The sequence below is a fragment of the Scyliorhinus canicula genome, chromosome 5 (genome assembly GCF_902713615.1).
Source record: "Scyliorhinus canicula chromosome 5, sScyCan1.1, whole genome shotgun sequence".
NCBI classification, from domain to species: domain Eukaryota; kingdom Metazoa; phylum Chordata; class Chondrichthyes; order Carcharhiniformes; family Scyliorhinidae; genus Scyliorhinus; species Scyliorhinus canicula.
Genome location: NC_052150.1, coordinates 104,005,931 through 104,027,449, shown reverse-complemented (window position 1 = coordinate 104,027,449; position 21,519 = coordinate 104,005,931). Strand labels below are relative to the sequence as shown.

The 21,519-nt window shown below is 47.0% G+C and overlaps 1 protein-coding gene across 1 annotated transcript in view; it reads left to right on the top strand.

Annotated features, from left to right (window-relative positions):
• tspan13a (tetraspanin 13a) overlaps positions 1–21,519 on the top strand; it is an 86,629-nt gene that overhangs the window by 25,317 nt on the left and 39,793 nt on the right. The window lies entirely within an intron of this gene.

The window sequence follows — 21,519 nt, the reverse complement described above, 5'->3', positions numbered from 1 at the left end:
AGTTTTCTAAATAATTGATGGGATATTTTGTTTTCAAATTAACAATGTTGCGCAATGCTGTTCAAGTAAAATTTGGACTCTGGTTTGTTTACTGGTCCATAAGACGTAAGAGCAGAAGTTGGCTATTCAACCTATCAAGTCTGGTCTGCCATTCAATGAGATCATGACTAATCTGAAATGATCCTCAGCTCTACTTTCCTGGCTTATCCCCATAACCTTTGATTCCTTTACAGATTGTCTATCTCAGCCTTGAACATGTCTAATGACCCAGCTTCCACAAATCTTTGTGGTAGAGAATTCCACAAATTCAATACCCTCTGACAGAAGAAATTTCTCATAATCTTTGCCTTAAATAGGTAATCCCTTACTCTTTAGAACCTCCAGCAAGGGGAAACAACCTCTCAGCATCTACCCTGTCAAGCTCCCTGAAAATCATGGGCTGGGATCCTCCTTTTCGCTGGCAGTGCACTAATGCCCATGGATTTCCCGACGGCGTGGGGATGCCCATAATGGGAACCCCATAGGCCGGCTGCCGGAATGGAGGATTCCACTGCTGGCGGGGACGTGCCGCACCAGAAAACGGGTATGGCGAGATGAAGAATTCCGCCCCAGATGTCTCATAAAGGTTTCCTCTCTTTCTACTAAACTCCAATAAGTACTGTCTCAACCTCTCCATCAGAAAATCCCTCCATTTCCAGGATCAACCTAGGGAACCTTTTCTGGACTGCGTCCAATGCCAATACATCTTTGTTTAGATAAAGGGACTAAATTCACAGTATTCAAGGTGTAGTCTAACTAGTGCCTTGTATAGTTTTAGCAAAACTTCCCTATTTTTATACTCCATTCCTTTTGAGATGAAAGCCAACATTTCATTTACTTTCCCTATTACCTGCTGAACCTGCATGCTAGCTTTTTATCATTTATGCAGGCGGACCTCCAAATCCCACTGAGCTGCAGATTTCTGCAGTCTCTCCAGTTAAATAATATTCAGCTCCTTTATTGTCCCTACCGAAGTGCATATTTTCCTACATTATATTCCATCTGCCAGGCTTTTGCTCATTCACTTAACCTGTCTATATCCCTGCGTAGATGTGTGTCATCGTCAATGCATGCCTTCTTACCTATCTTTGTGTCATTCACAAAACTTGGCAATAATACATTCATTTTCCCTGTCCAAGTCAGTAATAAATATTGTAAATAATTATGGCACCAGCACTGATCACTGTGGTACTTGACTAGTTACAGTTTGCTATCCTGAAAATGTCCTTCATCCCAATTCTCTGTCTTCTATCAATTAGCCAATCCTCTATCCATACTAACATATTACCACAACACCATGGGCACTTATCTTATTAAGTAATCTTTTGGGTGGTGTCTTATCAAACGCTTTTTTGAAATTCAAATATATTACATCTACTAGTTTTTCTTTATTTATCCTGCTCATTCCAACCTCAAAGAATTCTAATAAATTTGTCATGCATGATTTCCCCTTCATGAAGCCATGCTGACTCTGCTTGATTATATTATATATTACTAAATGCTCTTCAATTACATCCTTTATAATGGAATCAAACATTTTCCCAATGTGGTGGGATCATATAGACACACAAAAACTAACACTGCATTTTATCATTGCTGCCCTTAATATTAATAACCCAAGCTACACATACATCAGATGATATTTGTAACCACATACCAACAATCGACGTTATCATTTTACTAGTACCTTTCTGTGATTGTTTGGTGACTTGATTGGTGAATCTTGAAAGGAGACAAAATGTCGTACATGATGGAAAGGGAGGGTTAAATGGGAGTGGGGTTGGGGGTGGGGTGGGGGGGGGAGGATGTGGGGAATAAGGGGCCTGGAAAGCAGAGATGCACCAGGGTCCATGATTTTTCTCCCTGGCTCTGGATCAAACCATTGCAAAGTAACCTTATTTCACTTCATTGATGCAAATGAGGTAGAGGATTTCCAGCATTGATCCAAAGAATAAATCCTGTCACATGACATTTTAAATTATTGATGCATTGTATTTGTTTTAGCTGTTAACTCTATGGAGAGGATCACATTCATTTTTTAAAATGATATGCTTTCCCATTAATCTTCTGTGTTATTTGGGGCCTCACGGTAGCATGGTGGTTAGCATCAATGCTTCACAGCTCCAGGGTCCCAGGTTCGATTCCCGGCTGGGTCACTGTCTGTGTGGAGTCTGCACGTCCTCCCCGTGTGTGCGTGGGTTTCCTCCGGGTGCTCCGGTTTCCTCCCACAGTCCAAAGATGTGCGGGTTAGGCGGATTGGCCATGCTAAATTGCCCGTAGTGTCCTAAAAGGTAAGGTTAAGGGGGGGTTGTTGGGTTACGGGTATAGGGTGGATACGTGGGTTTGAGTAGGGTGATCATTGCTCGGCACAACATCGAGGGCCGAAGGGCCTGTTCTGTGCTGTACTGTTCTATGTCTATGTATCTATGTTATGTTTATGTTGATTTTCATGCCTAACATGAACATTCATTCTGTAAAACAGGGCAAGCAAGTAAGTTTGCCTATTGCCATCCTATGCATAAGCTCTACTTTGCAATATTCTCCATCCTTAAACCTCACCTTTTAGCCTTTGCTCTTTGAATTTGAATTTTCATCCTTCCTCTCACTCCTTCATGGGTAGCAAAATTTTATATACATTTTATTGTGGCCTCGACATTCCTGCATAGCCCCAATATCCTTAAATTCTTGACTCAAGTCTAACTCAGCCTTAAAAATATTCCATGACCCTTGCTCTACTGTCCCCTGGAGAAGAGAATTTTACGGACTAACAACCTTCTAAGAACCAAATTCTCCTAATTTCTATCTTAAATAGAAAACTCCTTATTTTTAAACTTGATCCTCAAGTTCTTAACCTTATTGAGTTTGCAGCCCGAAGGCAGATTCAACCAATAGATCCAACATCTCCACCATGGGTAGGTCAAGGAGGCAGATCCTGAGTCTACCATAGCCAGAGTGGGATAGAAATCCTGTGCTGTTGGTACCACTCTGATCTACAATGATCATCCAGCCAAGAGTCCAAAATGTTGTGACAGCGTATACTTTTACATGCAAGTTGTAGCCAAGAGCTATGGATAGTGATGTTAGAAGCTCCAATTTCTTTCCATCACATGACTGACCAGGAATTTTTCCCACTCTTCCCAGCTGGCGTTTACTATGTTAAAAGGATCTACAAGTTGATCCTGTTTGGCCGTGGCCGTGTTTTGAAGGCATCTTATTTGGCCATCAAGTCCTCAAATGAAACTTGAACCCATGCTTCTAACTCCGAGGCAGGGATGCTACCCACTGCGCCAGAATATCTCTGCCCTTGTTCTAGTCCCTCCCATACCAGAAGGGAAAACCTCCTTTTAGCATGCACCTCTCAAGTCCCCTAAAGATCTTGTATGTTTCAATAAGATTACTTCTCATTCTTCCAAATTCCAATAGATACAGGCCCAATATGTCTGCCCTTTCCTCCGAAAACAACTCCTTACTATACACAGTTCATCAGATGAAGCCTCACCCACACCCTCGACAATTGTAGCAGCTTTTATGTTTCATTCCCTTTGGAGTAAATGCCAATGTTCGATTTGCCACCTAAACCACTTGCTGTATCTGCATACAGATATTTATGATTCATGTACCAACACATCAAGATCCCTTTCTACCACAGAACTACATAACTCTACAATCCCCCTCCATTTAAATATGTTGCTTTTCTATTCCTCCTGCCAAGTGACAAGTTCGCATCTTCATACATTATATTCTGTCACATTTTTGCCCACTCATTTAACCTATCAATATCCCTTTACAGGCTCCTGGGGCGAAATTCTCCGACCCCCAGCAGGGGTCCGCCAGCCGGGAATTGGCGGGGGCGGGAATCACGTCCCTCTGATCGGCGTGACGTTCGCGCTGATCGGCGAGGCCCCTGCGGCGATTCTACGGCCCGCGATGGGCCGAAGTCCCGCCGCTGGGAGGCCTCTCCCGCCGCCGAGGTTTGAACCACCTCTGGTGGCGGTGGGATTGGCGGCGCGACCGGGCACCCGGGGTCCTGAGGGGGGCGCGGGGCGAGCGGACCCCGGGGGGTGCCCACACGGTGGCCAGGCCCGCGATCAGGGCCCACTGATCGGCAGGCGGGCCAGTGCTGTAGGGGCACTCTTTCTCTTCCGCCACGGCCTCCGCCATGGCGGAAGTGGAAGAGAATCCCCCAGCGCGCATGCGCTAGGCTGACGTCACCACCGGCGCATGCGTGAACCGGCGAAGGCCTTTCGGCCAGCCCCGGTGCCGGGCGGCGGGCCTGAAAGGCCGCTGGTGCCGGTTTTGGCGCCAGTCGTTGTGGTGCCAACCGCTCCGGAGCGGGCCTAGCCCCCAAAGGTGCGGAGAATTCCGCACCTTTGGGGAGGCCCGACGTCGGAATGGTTGGCACCACTCCCCTACGCCGGGACCCCCCTTCCCGCCGGGTAGGGGAGAATGCTGCCCCTTATCTCCTTTTCTCAACTTACTTTCCTTCCTCTCTTTGTGTCAGTAGCAAATTTTGCAACCGTACATCGGTCTCTTCATCCGAGTCCTTGATATAGATTGTAAATAGTTGAGGAACGAGTTCTGATCCCTGTGACACTCCACTGGTTACATCTTTCCAAACCAAAAATTACAAATTTATCCCTAGTCTCTTTTCTGTTAACCAACCAATCCTCTATCCATGCTAATATATTACCCCCAGCACCTTTGTCTCTTATTTTGTGAAGTAACCTTTGATGTGACGCTTTGTGAAATGTCTTTTAGAAATCCAAGTACACCACATGGAACACACAGTGCAGAAGAAGACCATTCGGCCCATCGAGTCTGCACCAACCCACTTAAACCCTCACTTCCACCCTATCCCCGTAACCCAATAACCTCTCCTAAACCTTTTTGGTCACTAAGGGCATTTTATCATGGCCAATCCACCTAAACTGCATGCCTTTGGACTGTGGGAGGAACTGGAGCACCCGGTGGAAACCCACGCTGACACGGGGAGAACATGCAGACTCCGCACAGACAGTGACCCAGCGGGGAATCGAACCTGGGACCCTGGTGCTGTGAAGCCACAGTGCTATCCACGTGTGCTACCATGCTGCCCAGTTTCTACAGGGTGCTCTTTAGCCACCTTGCTTATTACTTGCTTAAAGAACTCCTTTTCCCTCTCACCAAAACTACGTTAATTCTGCTTGATAACGTTAAGGTTTTCTAAGTGCCCTGATTTATCCTCCTTAATAATAGACTGGCATTTTCTCATGATACATTAGGTTAATTGGCCTGTAGTTTCCAGCTTTATGTTTCTTCCTCCACTGGAATTGAGTAGTGATATTCCCTATTTTCCAAACAGATGGGACCTTCCAGAATCTTGGAGTTTGGGAAAATGAAAACCAATTAATTGACTAAAAGGTGGGGGAATGGCACTAAGCCATAATGACTGTTTGTATAGTTGGTACATGCACGGTGGGCTAAATGGCCGCTTCCTGCCTGTAACAATTTTGTAATCTCAGCAACTACTTCTTTGAGAACTCTAGGATGAAGTCCATCAGGACTTGAGGATTTGTCAAGCTTCAGTTCTAATGATTTTCTCAGTCCCTTTCCCTGGTAATTGTAATATGATCCCTTTGCCCGTTGATTTCCAATTATTTCCGATGTTATTTCTGCCTTCTATAGTGAAGGCAGACACAAAACCTGTTCACTGCATCCACTATTTCCTTATTAAACCTCTTTTGCTCCATCACTGCTGACCTACTTCTTAACTTGAAATTAGCAAATTGACACATCGAGTAAATAAGATCAGAGAGTTGAATGCATGGCTCAAAGAATAGGATGGAAGAAATTAGTTTCAATTCATGGGGCACTGGAACCAGTACTGGGGAAAGTGGGATCTGTACCTTTGGAAAAGTCTGCATCTGAATTGTACTGGGAGCTGTGCTCTTGTGAGACGAGACATATAACCGTTATGGGCAGCACGGTAGCATGGTGGTTAGCATAAATGCTTCACAGCTCCAGGGTCCCAGGTTCGATTCCCAGCTGGGTCACTGTCTGTGCGGAGTCTGCACGTCCTCCCCGTGTGTGCGTGGGTTTCCTCCGGGTGCTCCGGTTTCCTCCCACAGTCCAAAGATGTGCGGGTTAGGTGGATTGGCCATGCTAAATTGCCCGTAGTGTCCTAAAAGGTAAGGTTAAGGGGGGGTTGTTGGGTTACGGGTATAGGGTGGATACGTGGGTTTGAGTAGGGTGATCATTGCTCGGCACAACATCGAGGGCCGAAGGGCCTGTTCTGTGCTGTACTGTTCTATGTTCTATGTTAACCTAATTTCCATGTTCACTTTAGCCAGCTCTCTCTCTCTCTCCATCCCCTTATATTTTGCGTGCCTTCCACGCTCTGATTATCATTGCCTTTATTGCTACCTTGCTCTCTTGCCTTGTTTTTTCTTCAATTTACCACCTCTTCACTCATTTCATATCTCACCCTCACTATTTATTTCCAAACCCTCTCTCATGCCTTGGTTATATGTCTCGTCTCACAAGAGCACAGCTCCCAGTACAATTCAGATGCAGACTTTTCCAAAGGTACAGATCCCACTTTCCCCAGTACTGGTTCCAGTGCCCCATGAATTGAAACTAATTTCTTCCATCCTATTCTTTGAGCCATGCATTCAACTCTCTGATCTTATTTACTCAATGTGTCAATTTGCTAATTTCAAGAGATTATTACCGTTAAAGCAAAAACAGAAAATGCTGGAAATACTCAGCAGGCCTGGTAGCACCCGGTGAAAGATAAACAGATTTAATGTTTCATGTCCAATACGATTCTCCTTCGGAGGTGAAGAAAGGTTGAAATGGGATTTTGTGCTGTTGAAAGTGGAGTGAAGTGGGGGGTCGGCCAGGTGGAGTAAAGGGGAAGGTCAGGGATGGGTTAGATGTTGGGAAGATTAAGCACCAACGATGTAATGGAACAAAAGGCAAAGCGGGTGGTAATGGCAGTAGTAAAAAATGAGCAATGGCCCTGAGTAGGTGTTAATAGCAGAGGTTCTTTTTCATTTAGCCCCTAGCTCCTCATACCATCAAGCAGAGCCTCTTTCCTCATCCTATTTATATTGCTGGTACCTATGTGGGCCATGACAATTGGATCCTCCCCCTTCCACAGAAAGTTCCTCTCCAGCCCAGACAGATATCCCTAACACTGCTACCAGGCAGCCAATGCAATCTTATGGACTCTTGCTGTCAGCGTCAGAGAATTATCCCTCTGACTATCTCCTACTACCTTGATATTCCTATTTAGTACCCCTACTTAAATGGTTACCTGCACCATGGTGTGCTGGTCAGATCGCTCATCCACCCTGCAATCCCTGCTTTCATCTATACAAGCTACAAGAACCTCAAACCAATTACAAGGGCTGAGGCTCCTTCACTTCTACCGTTTCAATCCCCATGCCTACCTCGCTTGCAGTCACACCCTTCTGTGCTTGGCCATAGCCCAAATCAGAAGGTCCTAGCCTAAGCGGTGTGGCTGCCTTCTGGATCAAAGTGTGCAAGTAATTTTCCCCCTCGTGATGCATCACGGTGTCCAAACCTCAGACTCCAGGTCATTAACTCCGAGCCACAGACACTTACTGCGGTCGTGTTTGCATTGGATCACACTGGTTTTCAAGCAGGCACCACGTACTTCAGCTGCAGTGCATCACCTGTCACCTTTATTGTGTTTTAGTTAAATAATTAATTGCTTTCTTAATTACATTTTAATGTCTCTCGTCATGCTTCTGATAATGTTCTACTTATCCTGATTAAAATTCCCTAATTTAGATAAGATAAATGGATAAAACACATCTACTCCTTCCCTGTGATGCCACACCTCGATTTCTTTCATTCTGATTGGCTCCTCCTGCTGATGGGTAACCCCATCTCTGTCCTGGGTGTCTCAGTTTTAGCTGTTCTGTCCTGCAGTCTCTTGCCTTTTGCCCCGCTCTGTCCCACAATCTCTCACATTTTGTTTACTCACTTGTGTACTGTTGAATTCTCTTCCCAGTTCCCTGTACTGTTACATTTTGTGCAATCATCAAGTCTCCTGTCTCCTTCAAGGGTGCTACTTCAACTATACTTGCACTCTCACCCTTTGGTCTGCCCACCCCCGCCCCATCTTCAATCTGCTTGGTGTCCATGCAGCTCAGTGTTGAAGCAGTGTCAAATGTTTCCCTACATAAATCATGGAATCTACAGAAGGAGGCCATTTGGCCCATTGAGTTTGCACCGGCCCTTGGAAAGAGAACCCTACCCAAGCCCATACCTCCATCCTATCTCTGCAACCCAGTAACCCTACCTAACCTTTTTTTTTTGGACACAAAGGGCAATTTAGCATAGCCAATCCACCTAACCTGCACATCTTTGGACTGTGGGAGGAAACCAGATCACCCGGAGGAAACCCACGCCAACAAGGGAGAATGTGCTGACTCCGCACAGTGACCCAAGCCGGAAAATCGAACCTGCGACCCTGGAGCTACGAAGCAACTGTGCCAACCATTGTGCTACAGTGCTACCCAATGATTATTGATAAATGTTGGTTGTCAGTTACTATCAATAAATTGAGCAGAACCATTACACTAGATATAAAACCACGAGATTAAAAATTCTCCTTAGTTGACAGTTTAACAGATTTTTCCCTTCCAATCTTATTTTTCCACCATCCATTTGCAGTTACATGTTTAAGTGAGAGGTTGGGCAAGGCAACCGATTTTGAGGGCTATGCCAATGCGTTTTAGCTAGCAACTAATGAACAAAAGGAACCTATATGTTTCACCTGTGATTTCCCACCCTGTCCTTCGTCTGGAGAACTGCTGAACCTATGCTTTAATCCATAATTTTCTTTGAGATAATGGCATAATTGAATATTTTCTTGCATTGAATGTTGACAAATTGTTCATTTCAGAAGATAACAGCCATTTTGGCAGTGATAAACTTCCCAGGATATACTATTACAGTGAATGTATTAGCTTCCCCCCCCCCCAAATTAATTTTACTGAGACATGTAAAACAGTAATTATGCTTTATAATTCTGGGCAAGTTACTATATAGTACTGAGCAGCACATTGTTATTTGAGACCTCAGTTTGTGGATAAATTATAACATGGTGTTGCTTGGTACCTTTTGTACTTCATCACCCATGGCAAACAAGATAACAATGACCTCTTTTTATAATGTCAAAGCAAGACTGCTGTAAATAGTGTTAGTAATGCTTTGAGAGAAACAATGACTTTCTGCATCAATGGAAATGGAAATTCTTTGTAAGAGCTTGCAATGAGAGATTTTGTCTTCCTTCTCAATGTTATTTTTAAATGAAATGTTTGTCTGTAACTTATCCTTGGAGACTTTGGGACATTTCTCTGCAGCTCGTTATTCCATTAGAAGTAGTTATACTGACCTGAAGCCAACTGTTATTTATTTTTCAAATTTCTTGAGCAGTTGTTAGCAAGCAAATTTACAGGCGTAATTTTGCCACCGTGTTCTGCCGGGCACTGATTTCGTTGCCCAAAGCCGGCCTCGTGCCAGGCTCAAAACTGCACGTGAGTTACTCTGACTCGATGTGGGCCATGATCCAGATAATCATATTTAAATGATACATTAGGCTCATGTAAATATGCATGGCTGGGTTAAGTCCACAATCTACTGGCTCCCGGGAGTCACCACTCCAGGGTTGGGGTCGGGTGGGGGGGTGGGGGGGGGGGGGGGGGGGGGGAAGAGAGGGATCCATGCAGGGGTATCATAAAGGTTGGGCGGGTGAAGGGGGAGGCCCTAAAGGTGGGGGGGTCTTCAATGGCCCATAGTGGGATGTGCTCACTTGGGAAGGGGGTGATTCCATGTCCGTGGATGGCGTTATCCGTGGGGGACTCTCAAATGCACTTGGAGATCGGTGCACTGTTTCAAAATGGCACCTGATCTGAGGAGCGGTCTGGCTGGTGAGTTTATTCCCCACTGCAGAGAAAAAGTTTGAAGTGTGGACTCGAAACTCCCCAAGCCCCCAAAAAATGACTTGAGTGTGGGTGAATCCAGGTCTGGATCTCATCCAAAAAGCCATTGGGAAACATCCTGCCAAGCCCTCCTAAAATAACATTTATTCTATGTGTCAGCTTAAATATGTTATTAAATATACATGGTTATGACTTTTAATATTAATTACACGTGAATTGCGTTAAATGAAGAGGAATTAGTGGTAGCATGTATTGGAACATTGACAATGAAATTGAGTTCACCCTGATTTTTGCAAAGCTTTAAAAGAAGCAGTATTTCTTTTTCCTCAAATCCATAATTTGAAAAGACCTGTAAGCATTTAGAAATAGTTTAATTGATCAAGGACAATCAGCACATTTCTGTAAAAGGCATGTTATATTTGACAATTTTTCAAAAAATAGCCAATTGGATCGATGAAGCGAATGCAGTGTGTATATGATCATCTGAAACTGCATCATAACATGTCTTGAAGCTTGTTATAAAAGTGCAAGAGAAAATATAGTCTGATGGAAATATTGAAAGATAGTCAGATAGAAAATTGGTTGGCAGAAAGTAAACGAGATGGGATGAATGGCACAAATGGGTCGTTTTCTGATTGCTCGGATTTAACCAGTAGTCTGCCACAGGGATCAGTAGTTAGGCTTCAAGTTTTTACAACCTTTATAAATGACTTAGATGAAGGGACAGATGGTATGGTTGCAAATTTTCTGACAGGTAGGAAAAGTTGTGAAGAGGATGTAAGGAGGCTACAAAGTGACATTGGTTAAGTAAGTGGGCAAAGATCTGGCAAATAGACTATAACGTGGGAAAATGTGAAGTGGTCCATTTTGGCAGGAACAATAAAAAAATAAACCTATTATCTAAATGGCGAGAGATTGCAGAGCTCCTGAGATTCAGAAGGATCTAGGTGTTCCAGTGCATCAATCACAAAAGGTTGGTATGCAGGCGCAGTAAATAATTTGGCATATTGAGGAGTTTATTATCAGGACATTGAGGAGCAAATATGTAAAGAACAAAGAAAATTACAGCACAGGAACAGGCCCTTCGGCCCTCCTAGCCTGCGCTGATCCAGATCCTTTATCTAAACCTGTCTCCTATTTTCCAAGGTCTACTTCTCTCTGTTCCCCACCCGTTCATATATCTGTCCAGATGCATCTTAAATGATGCTATTGTGCCCGCCTCTACCACCTCCGCTAGCAAAGCATTCCAGGCACCCACCACCCTCTGCGTAAAAAACTTTCCAAGCACATCTCCCTTAAACTTTTCCCCTCTCACCTTGAAATTGTGACCACTTGTAATTGACACCCCCACTCTTGGAAAAAGCTTGTTGCTATCCACCCTGTCCATACATAGAACATAGAACAGTACAGCACAGAACAGGCCCTTCGGCCCTCAATGTTGTGCCGAGCCATGATCACCCTACTCAAACCCCCATATCCACGTAACCCAACAACCCCCCCCTTAACCTTACTTTTTATTAGCACACTACGGGCAATTTAGCATGGCCAATCCATCTAACCCGCACATCTTTGGACTGTGGGAGGAAACCGGAGCACCCGGAGGAAACCCACGCACACAGGGGGAGGACGTGCAGACTCCACACAGACAGTGACCCAGCCGGGAATCGAACCTGGGACCCTGGAGCTGTGAAGCATTTATGCTAACCACCATGCTACCCTGCTGCCCCTTTCATACCTCTCATAATTTTGTAGACCTTAATCAGGTCTCCCCTCAACCTCCGTCTTTCCAACGAAAACAATCCTAATCTACTCAACCTTTCTTCATAGCTAGCACCCTCCATACCAGGCAACATCCTGGTGAACCTCCTCTGCACCCTCTCTAAAGCATCCACATCCTTCTGGTAATGTGGCGACCAGAACTGCACGCAGTATTCCAAATGTGGCCTAACAAAGTCCGATACAACTGTAACATGACCTGCCGACTCTTGTACTCAATACCCTGTCCGATGAAGGCAAGCATGCTGTATGCCTTCTTGACCACTCTATCGACCTGCGTTGCCACCTTCAGGGTACAATGGACCTGAACTCCCAGATCTCTCTGTACATCAATTTTCCCCAGGACTCTTCCATTGACCATATAGTCTGCTCTTGAGTTAGATATTCCAAACTGCATCACCTCGCATTTGCCTGGACTGAACGCCATCTGCCATTTCTCTGCCCAACTCTCCAATCTATCTATATTTTGCTGTATTCTCTGACAGTCCGCCTCGCTATCTGCAACTCCACCAATCTTAGTATCATCTGCAAACTTGCTCATCAGACCACCTACACCTTCGTCCAGATCATTTATGTATTTCACAAACAACAGTGGTCCGAGCACGGATCCCTGTGGAACACCACTAGTCACCCTTCTCCATTTTGAGACACTCCCTTCCACCACTACTCTCTGTCTCCTGTTGCCCAGCCAGTTCTTTATCCATCTAGCTAGTACACCCTGAACCCCATACGACTTCACTTTTTCCATCAACCTGCCATGGTAAAGAGATTGTAGATTGCTTCCAGAAAAATAGGGTGGTAATAGTTGGGACTTTAACTTTCCCAGCATTAACTGGGACAGCCATAGCATTAGGGATTTGGATGGGGAGAAATTTGTTGAGTGTATTCAGGGAGAATTCCTCATTCAGTATGTGGATGACCCGACTGGAGAGGGGGCAAAACTTGACCTCCTCTTGGAGAATAAGGAAGGGCAGGTGATGGAAGTGAGGGATCACTTTGGGAGCAGTGACCATAATTCCATTAATTTTAAGATAGCTATGGATAATGATAGGAAGAACATAGAACACTACAGCACAGAACAGGCCCTTCGGCCCTCGATGTTGTGCCGAGCAATGATCACCCTACTCAAACCCACGTAGCCACCCTATACCCGTAACCCAACAACCCTCCCCTTAACCTTAACCTTACTTTTTAGGACACTACGGGCAATTTAGCATGGCCAATCCACCTAACCCGCACATCTTTGGACTGTGGGAGGAAACCGGAGCACCCGGAGGAAACACACGCACACACGGGGAGGACGTGCAGACTCCGCACAAACAGTTCTGGCCCAAAAGTTAAAATTCTAAATTGGGGCAAGGCCAATTTTGAGGGTATTATGCGGGAACTTTCAAACGTTGATTGGGGGTGCCTATTTGCAGGCAAGGGGACAGCTGGTAAGTGTGAGTCTTTCAAAAAGGTATTAACTAGGGTTCAGGGTGAGCACATTCCTCTTGGAGTGAAGGGTAAGGCTGGTAGAAGGAGGGAACCCTGGATGACTCGGGATATTGAGGCCATGGTCGAAAGGAAGAAGGAGGCATATGACATGCATAGGCAGCTGGAATCAAGTGGATCCCTTGTAGAGTATAGGGATTGTCGGAATAGAGTTAAGAGAGAAATCAGGAGGGCAAAAAGGTGAGATTGTCTTGGCAGATAAGGCAAAGGAAAATGCAAAGAGCTTTTACAGATGCATAAAGGGTTAAAGGATGACTAGGGAGCGGGTAGGGTCTCTTGAGGATAAACAAGGTCATCTATGTGCAGATACACAAGGGATGGGAGAGGTCCTAAATGAATATTTCTTGTTAGTATTTACTGTTGAGAAAGATATGAATGCTGGGGAAATTGGGGAATAAAAAGTGATGTCTTGAGGAGTGTACATCTTACAGAGAATGAGGTGCTGGAGGTATTAAAGCACATCAAATAGATAAATCGCCGGGACCTGATGAAATGTATCCCAGGACATTGTGAGAGGCTAGGGAGGATATTGCCGGCCCCCTAGCTGATATATTTGAATCATCGACAACCACGGGAGAGGTGCCTGAAGATTGAAGGGGAGCAAAAGTTGTCCTTGTTTAAGAAGGGCTGTCAGGATAAGCCTGGAAACTACAGACCCATTAGCCTTACTTCTGTAGTAGGTAAATTGTGAGAAGGTATTCTGAGGGACAGGATCTACAGGCATTTAGAAAGGCAAGGGCTAATTAGAGAAAGTCAGCATGGCTTTGTAAGGGGAAAATCATGTCTCACAAAATTGATTGAGTTTTTTGAAAGGGTAACCAAGAAGGTAGATGAGGGCAGTGCAATCGACTTTGTCTATATGGACTTTAGAAAGGCCTTTGACAAGGTACTGCATGGTAGATTGTTGCAAAAGGTTAAATCTCACAGAATCCAGGGTGAGGTAGCAGATTGGTGGCATAGTGGATCGTGAAGAAGGTTATATAAGATTGCAACAGCATCTTGACCAATTGGGCCAGTGGGCCGATGAATGGCAGATGGAGTTTAATTTGGATAAATGTGAGGTGATGCATTTTGGTAGATCAAATCAGGGCAGGACCTACTCAGTTATGGTAGGAAGTTGGGGAGAGTTACAGAACAAAGCGATCGAGGGATACAGGTTCATAGCTCCTTGAAGGTGGACTCGCAGGTGGACAGGGTGGTGAAGAAGACATTCGGCATGCTAGGTTTTATTGGTCAGAATATTGAATACAGGAGTTGGGATTGAACAAGACATTGGTAAGACCACACATGGAATACTGTGTTCAGTTCTGGTCACCCTATTATAGGAAGAATATTGTTGAATTAGAAAGAGTGCAGAAGAGATTTACGAGCATGCTACCAGGACTTGATGGTCTGAGTTATAAGGAGAGGCTGGATAGGCTGGGACTTTTTTCCCTGGAGCGTAGGAGGCTTAGGGGTGATCTTATAGAGGTCATTAGGAGCATAGATAAGGTAGATAGTCAACATCTTTTCCCAAAGGTAGAGGAGTCTAGAACTAGAGGGCATAGGTTTCAGATGAGCGGGGAGAGATACAAAAGAGACCAGAGGCGAACGTTTTTTACACACAGGGTGGTGAGCATCTGGAATGAGCTGCCAGAGGCAGTGGTAGAGGCGGGTACAATTTTTTCCTTTAACAAACAGTTAGACAGTTGCATGGGCAGGGTGGGTATAGAGGGATATGGGCCAAATGCGGGCAAGTGGGACAAGCTTAGTGATAGAAACTGGGTGGCATGGACAAGCTGGGCCGAAGAGCCTGTTTCAATGTTGTAAACATCTATGACATCTGTGACATCAATGAAATTAAAATGAAAATCGCTTATTGTCATGAGTAGGCTTCAAATGAAGTTACTGTGAAAAGCCCCTAGTCGCCACATTCCGGCGCTTGTTCGGGAAGGCTGTTAACGGGAATCGAACCGTGCTGCTGGCCTGCTTGGTCTGCTTTCAAAGCCAGCGATTTAGCCCTGTGCTAAACAGCCCCATTATGGCATTATGGCATCTATGGCAAGCTAATAGCATATTATAACTTATTGTGAGGGGAATTCATTATAAAAGTAAGAATGTTATACTTCAGTTGTACAGGCCACTGGTGCGACCACATCTGGAGTACTGTGGACAGTATTGATTTCTTTACTTGAGGGACGGTATAAACGCAGTTCAAAGAATGTTTGCTCGACTAATACCAGAAATGGGCAAGTTATCTTTTGAGGAAAGGTTGGGCAGATTAGGCTGGAATTTAGAATAGTAAGAGGTACCTTAATTGAAACATCTAAGATCCTGAGGGGTCTTGACCATTTGGATATGGAGAGGATGTTTGCTCTTGTGGGACAATCTGGAACGAGGGATCGCTGTTTAAAAATAAGGTGTCCTTACTAATATACGGAAGCTCTTGAATGTTATAATGATGCCGGCGGTAGAAGGGGAGGCGGATATAGTGGTGGCGATGGACGCGGAGAAGGCCTTCGATAGGGTAGAGTGGGGGTACTTGTGGGAGGTGCTGAAAAGATTCGGGTTTGGGGAGGGGTTTGTCAGGTGGGTGAGGCTGCTATATGAGGCCCCGGTGGCGAGTGTGGCCACAATAGGAGGAGGTCGGAGTATTTTCGGCTATACCGAGGGACGAGGCAGGGTTGTCCCTTATCCCCCCTGCTTTTTGCGCTGGCAATTGAACCCCTGGCCATGGCGTTGAGGGAGTCGAGGAGCTGGAGGGGGCTGGTGCGAGGTGGGGAGGAACACCGAGTGTCGCTCTATGCGGATGACTTGTTGTATGTGGCGGACCCAGTGGGGGTGATGCCAGAGGTAATGAGGATTCTCAGGGAGTTTGGGGATTTCTCAGGGTACAAGCTCAACATGGGGAAGAGCGAGCTGTTCGTTGTTCACCCTGGGGATCAGGAGGGGGTGATTGGTAAGCTCCCACTAAAAAAGGGCGGAGAGGAGCTTCAGGTACTTGGTGGTCCAGGTGGCCAGGAGCTAGGGGGCTTGCATAAGCTTAACCTCACGAGGCTGGTGGAGCAAATGGAGAAGGAGTTTAAGAAGTGGGACATGCTGCCGCTGTCTCTGGCAGGTAGGGTGCAGTCAGTCAAGACGACGGTGCTCCCAAGATTTCTGTTCCTGTTCCAGTGCCTCCACATCCTTATCCCGAAGGCCTTCTTCAGGCGGGTTAATAGGAGCATTGCGGGGTTTGTGTGGGCGCAGGGGACCCCGAGGACGAGAAGAGTGTTCCTGGAGCGGTGTAGGGATGGGGGGTCTGGCGCTGCCCAACCTCTGTGGGTATTACTGGGCTGCCAACGCAGCGATGGTGCACAAGTGGGTGATGGAAGGGGAGGGGGCAGCATGGAAGAGGATGGAGATGGCGTCCTGTGTGGGCACGAGCCTGGAAGTGCTGGTGACGGCGCCGCTGCCGCTCCCTCCAACGAGGTATACCACGAGCCCGGTGGTGGCGGCTACCCTCAAAATTTGGGGGCAATGGAGACGGCACAGGGGGGAGGTGGGGGGCTCGGTGGGATCCCCAATACGGGGGAACCACCGGTTTGTCCTGGGGAGAATTGACGCCAGGTTGCTGAGTTGGCACAGGGGAGGTATTAGGAGGATGGGGGACCTGTTTGTGGATGGGAAGTTCGTGAGCCTGGGTGAGCTGGAGGAGAAGTTCGGGCTCCCCCCCGGGGAACACCTTCAGGTATATGCAGGTAAGGGCGTTTGTCAGGCGGCAAGCGGCGGAATTCCCACTGTTGCCACCGCGCGGGGTCTAGGACAGGGTGCTCTCGGGGGTGTGGGTTGGAGAGGGGAGGATCTCGGCAACGTACCAAGTGATGCAGGAGGAGCACGAGGCCTCGGTGGAGGAGCTGAAGGGTAAGTGGGAGGAGGAGCTGGGTGAGGAGATCAAGGAGGGGACGTGGGCGGATGCCCTTGGGAGGGTGAACTCCTCCTCTTCGTGCGCGAGGCTCAGCCTCATACAATTTAAGGTGCTGCATAGGGCTCACATGACCGGGACAAGGATGAGCCGGTTTTTTGGGAGTGAGGACAGGTGTGTTAGGTGCTCAGGGAGCCCAGCAAACCATGCCCATATGTTCTGGGCATGCCCAGCGCTGGAGGAATTTTGGAAGGGCGTAGCAAGGATGGTGTCGAGGGTGGTAGGATCCAGGGTCAAACCTAGCTGGGGGCTCGCAATATTTGGGGTTGCAGGGGAGCCGGGAGTGCAGGAGGCGAAAGAGGCCGGTATCCTGGCCTTTGCGTCCCTGCTAGCTCGGCGGAGGATTCTTCTTCAGTGGAAGGATGCGTGGCCCCAGGCGTGGAGGCCTGGATCAACGATATGGCGGGGTTTATTAAATTGGAGAGGGTGAAATTTGCCCTAAGGGGATTTGTGCAGGGGTTCTTCAGGAGGTGGCAGCCATTCCTAGATTTCCTGGCAGAACGGTAGAAAAAAGGCCAGCAGCAGCAGCAACCTGGGGGGGCGTTGGGGCGGGTGGGGGGGGGGGGGGGGGGGGGGGGGTGTTCGTCTCTGTTTTGCGTTCAAAGGGCGTGGATATTTGTTTGTTGTTGATGATGGGTGTTAATTTATTTATTTTTTGTATATATATGGGGGGTTTGTTTCCTCTTTTTTAAAAATTGTATTTTGTTATTGCTATTTAGTGAAAATTTGAATAAAAATTATTTAAAAAAAAATAAGGGGTCCTTCATTTAAGATATAGGTAAGGAGAATTTCTTTCTCTGAGGATCATGTGTTTTTGTAACTCTGTTGCTCAAAAGTTAGTTGAAGCAGAACCATATGGTGGAATATTCACAAAATTGCGCGAGGTGCTGTAATAGGCGAGAAAAGCTGTGTTGTCGTCCCTGTCGGTTTCATTGCTGGTAGGATTGCTTTGGTTAAGATGAATGTTTTGCCTAGATTGCTGTATCCCTTGCAGATGTTGCCAATCTTGCTATCTGCGGGAGTCTGTAAAGAGATTAATGGAGTGATTTATTTGTTTATTTGGAGTAAGACGAAGTCTTGCCTAAAGTTCACCAAGCTGCAGCTCCCAGGTTCCAAGGGGAGTCTGGGTGTCCCAAACTTTAGATTGTACCAATTAGTCTCTCATCAGAAGTTTATAAGGAAGTGGGTTAGAAAGGATCCTACCTCCATTTGGCTTGATAGTCGGTCTACCATTATCTTCATAGAATCATAGAATTTACAGTGCAGAAGTAGGCATTTGGCCCATCGAGTCTACACCGGCCCCTGAAAGAGCACCTTACCTAAGCCAAGACCTCTACCTTAGCCCCGTAACTCACCAACTTTTGGACTCGATGGGGCAATTTAGAGTGACCAATCCACCTAACCACATATTTTGGACAGTGCGAGGAAACTGGAGCACCCAGAAGAAACCCACGCAGACACGGAAGAACGTGCAGACTCCACACAGACAGTGACCCAAGCTGGGAATCGAACCCAGGTCCCTGGCGCTGTGAAGCAACAGTGCTAGCCACTGTGCTACCATCTGCCCTACAATTTTATGGAGACATTAGACTATGGATTTGATACTTGGAGAAATAGAGACATTTGTAAGCTGGGAGATATGTTCAGTAATGCTTCCTTGTCATCCTTTGAGCAGCTTTGCCAACAATTTGACATCCGGAGAAACTCTTCTTAAAAGTATATCAAAGACTTTATCCTGATCAGACAAGCCTGCATCTCAACTCCTGTATTTCCCCGGTGGAAAAAGTCCTGATTTCTGTGGAACCTAAACAGTTGGAGAGCAAGTTTTATGATGTCTTGTGTTCTAGATCCTGCATTGTCTGACTTACTCTTGCAAAGCTTCCTCTGAAATTTCTCATGGGTCATATTGTTAGTCTTGATTTTGCTATCCATAAAGGTGTCTGCCAGCCTGAGACATTATCCTATCAAATTTATATGGCCTTCTCCTCTTTCTCTCCCCCTCCCCACTTTCTGAATAATCCAGTATTAAATCGGGGGGTATTATTAGTTCTTAACGTCCATTTTTCTGAAGTGACCCTGTCTTGCTTGTTCTTACATTGCATTTATTTTTGTAATTTACAACACAGAGGAGGCCATTCGGCCCATTGTCTCCCAAACGAGCAACATAGCTAGTCCCATTCCCCACCCTATCTCCGTAGACCTCTAAATACATCACTTTCAAATATATAAGCTCTCTTTTGAAACCTATGGAATCCACCTCCACCACTCTCCCAGGCAGCGCATTCCAAACCGCAGCAATTCTCTGAGTAAAGAAGTTTTTCCTCATCTCACTCCTTACTCTCTTGCTGACCATTTTGAAGTTGTGACCCTCTAGTCACTGACTAGTGGGAACAGAGTATCCATCTGTAACCTTTAAAAATTGTTCAGAATTTTTAACATTTCAGTAAGGTTGCCTCCTAATCTTCTCTGTTCCAAGGAACAAGCCCAATTTTTCCAATCCTTTCTTATATCTAAAATTCCATGAGCGGAATTCTCCGACCTTCCGCGCCGGAATCATGCCTGGGGCGGGGTCGGAGAATAGCCGTTCATGCCGGAAATCCGGCGCGACGGTGCTTCCGCGATTCTCCGCGGACCCGCCAGTCGCACGCGCGCAGTCGTTGCGACGCCTGTCGGGGGCCATTGGAGCAGGTCCCCGCGAAGATTCTCTGTGGTTTACATCTGGTACCACCTGGCGGGAGCTGGGACCCGCGGCCGCGGTGGGGGTCGAGGAGAATCTGACTCCGGGGGCGTGGCCTCAGTAGTGACCAGGCCCGCGATCGGGGGCCACCGATCGGCAGACCATCGTGATCTGGGGGGGACCTACCTTACTCCGCGTGGGCCTGCTGTGCAGCTCCACTGCTCCACTATGTCGGCGGCGCAGGCGCGGCTGCGCAGTCTGGACAGCAGGCCCCGCCGGCAGCCAGAGGTTGCGGGATGCAGGCTGGGGCTCTGTCAGCCCCTTGGAAAACAGAGAATCACCCTGGACTTTCGAGGAAAAATTCCGGAGTGATTCTCGCCCGTTTTCCGGCGGGCGTGGGGACTTAGTCCCCAAAAGGGAGAATCCCGGCCCACATTCCTGGTATTATTCCAGTAAATCTCCTCTGCACTCTCTCCAGTGCTTTAACATCCTTCCTTAAATAAGGTGCCCAGAAGTGAATACAGTAGTCCAAATGTGGTTTGACCTATAATTTGTAGAGGTGTAGCATCACATCCTTGCTTTTATACTCTATGCGTCTATTTATAAATTCAAAGATACTAGAAGCATTCTTGTTTCAACTTGCCTGGCCACCTTCTTAGAATTATGCACTTGAACCCCAAGGTCCCTCTGCTCCGGTACTCCCCTCAGCATTGTACCATTAAACCTATATTGTCTCCCCCATGTTTCTTCGACCAAATGCATTACCTCACATTTTGCTGCAATTTCATCTGCCAGGTGTCTGCCCATTTTGCCAACTTGTCAAAGTCCCGCTGAAGTCGCTCAGCGTGATCCTCACAATTCAGTATTCTCCCTGCACATTTTGTGGGCGGGATTCTCCAATCCCGCGGCAGAGTGTCCACGCCGTCATAAACGGTGTCGCGTTTTACGATGGCTTGAACGGGCCGCTCCCACGACTAATTCTGGCCCCTCCAGGCAGCCAGCACTGTGCTGGAGCAGTTCGCGCCGCTCCATCTGCAGATCCTGATGCGAACTGTGTGCTGCGGGATCCGCACATGCACAGTTGCGTCGGCGCTAACGAGGACATGCGCAGTGGCATGGCGCCAATGCGCGCATGTGCAGTGGCCTCCTTCAACGTGCCGGCCCCGACGCAATATTGCGCAGGACTACAGGAGCTGGTGCGTAGGAAAGGAGGCCCCCAACCACCGAGGCTGGCCACCGATCGGTGGGCCCCTATCACGGGCCAGGCCACATCAGAGGACTTGTCCCCCGCACCCCAAAGGTCGCCACCCGACCCTTCAACGCCGAAGTCCCGCCGGCCCAGAGCAGGTTAGAACAGTGCCGGCAGGACTCTGCTCTTTTTTTACGGCCACTCGCGTGCCGACGTCGGGACTCATGGCGCGATTTGCGTGGCCCGCCGGTGATTCTCCGACCCGGCATGACATCGGAGAATCCCGCCCAGAGATTTTGCACCCCAAACCCACTTCTAAATCATTTATATGAATTAGAAAAAGCAAGGGTCCCAACATTGAGCCCTGGGTAACATCACTTTCAGCTCTGTTCTGTCCTGGTTCCGGTTGTGTGGTGTATTTTTTTTCTGCTGCATTATTTATATA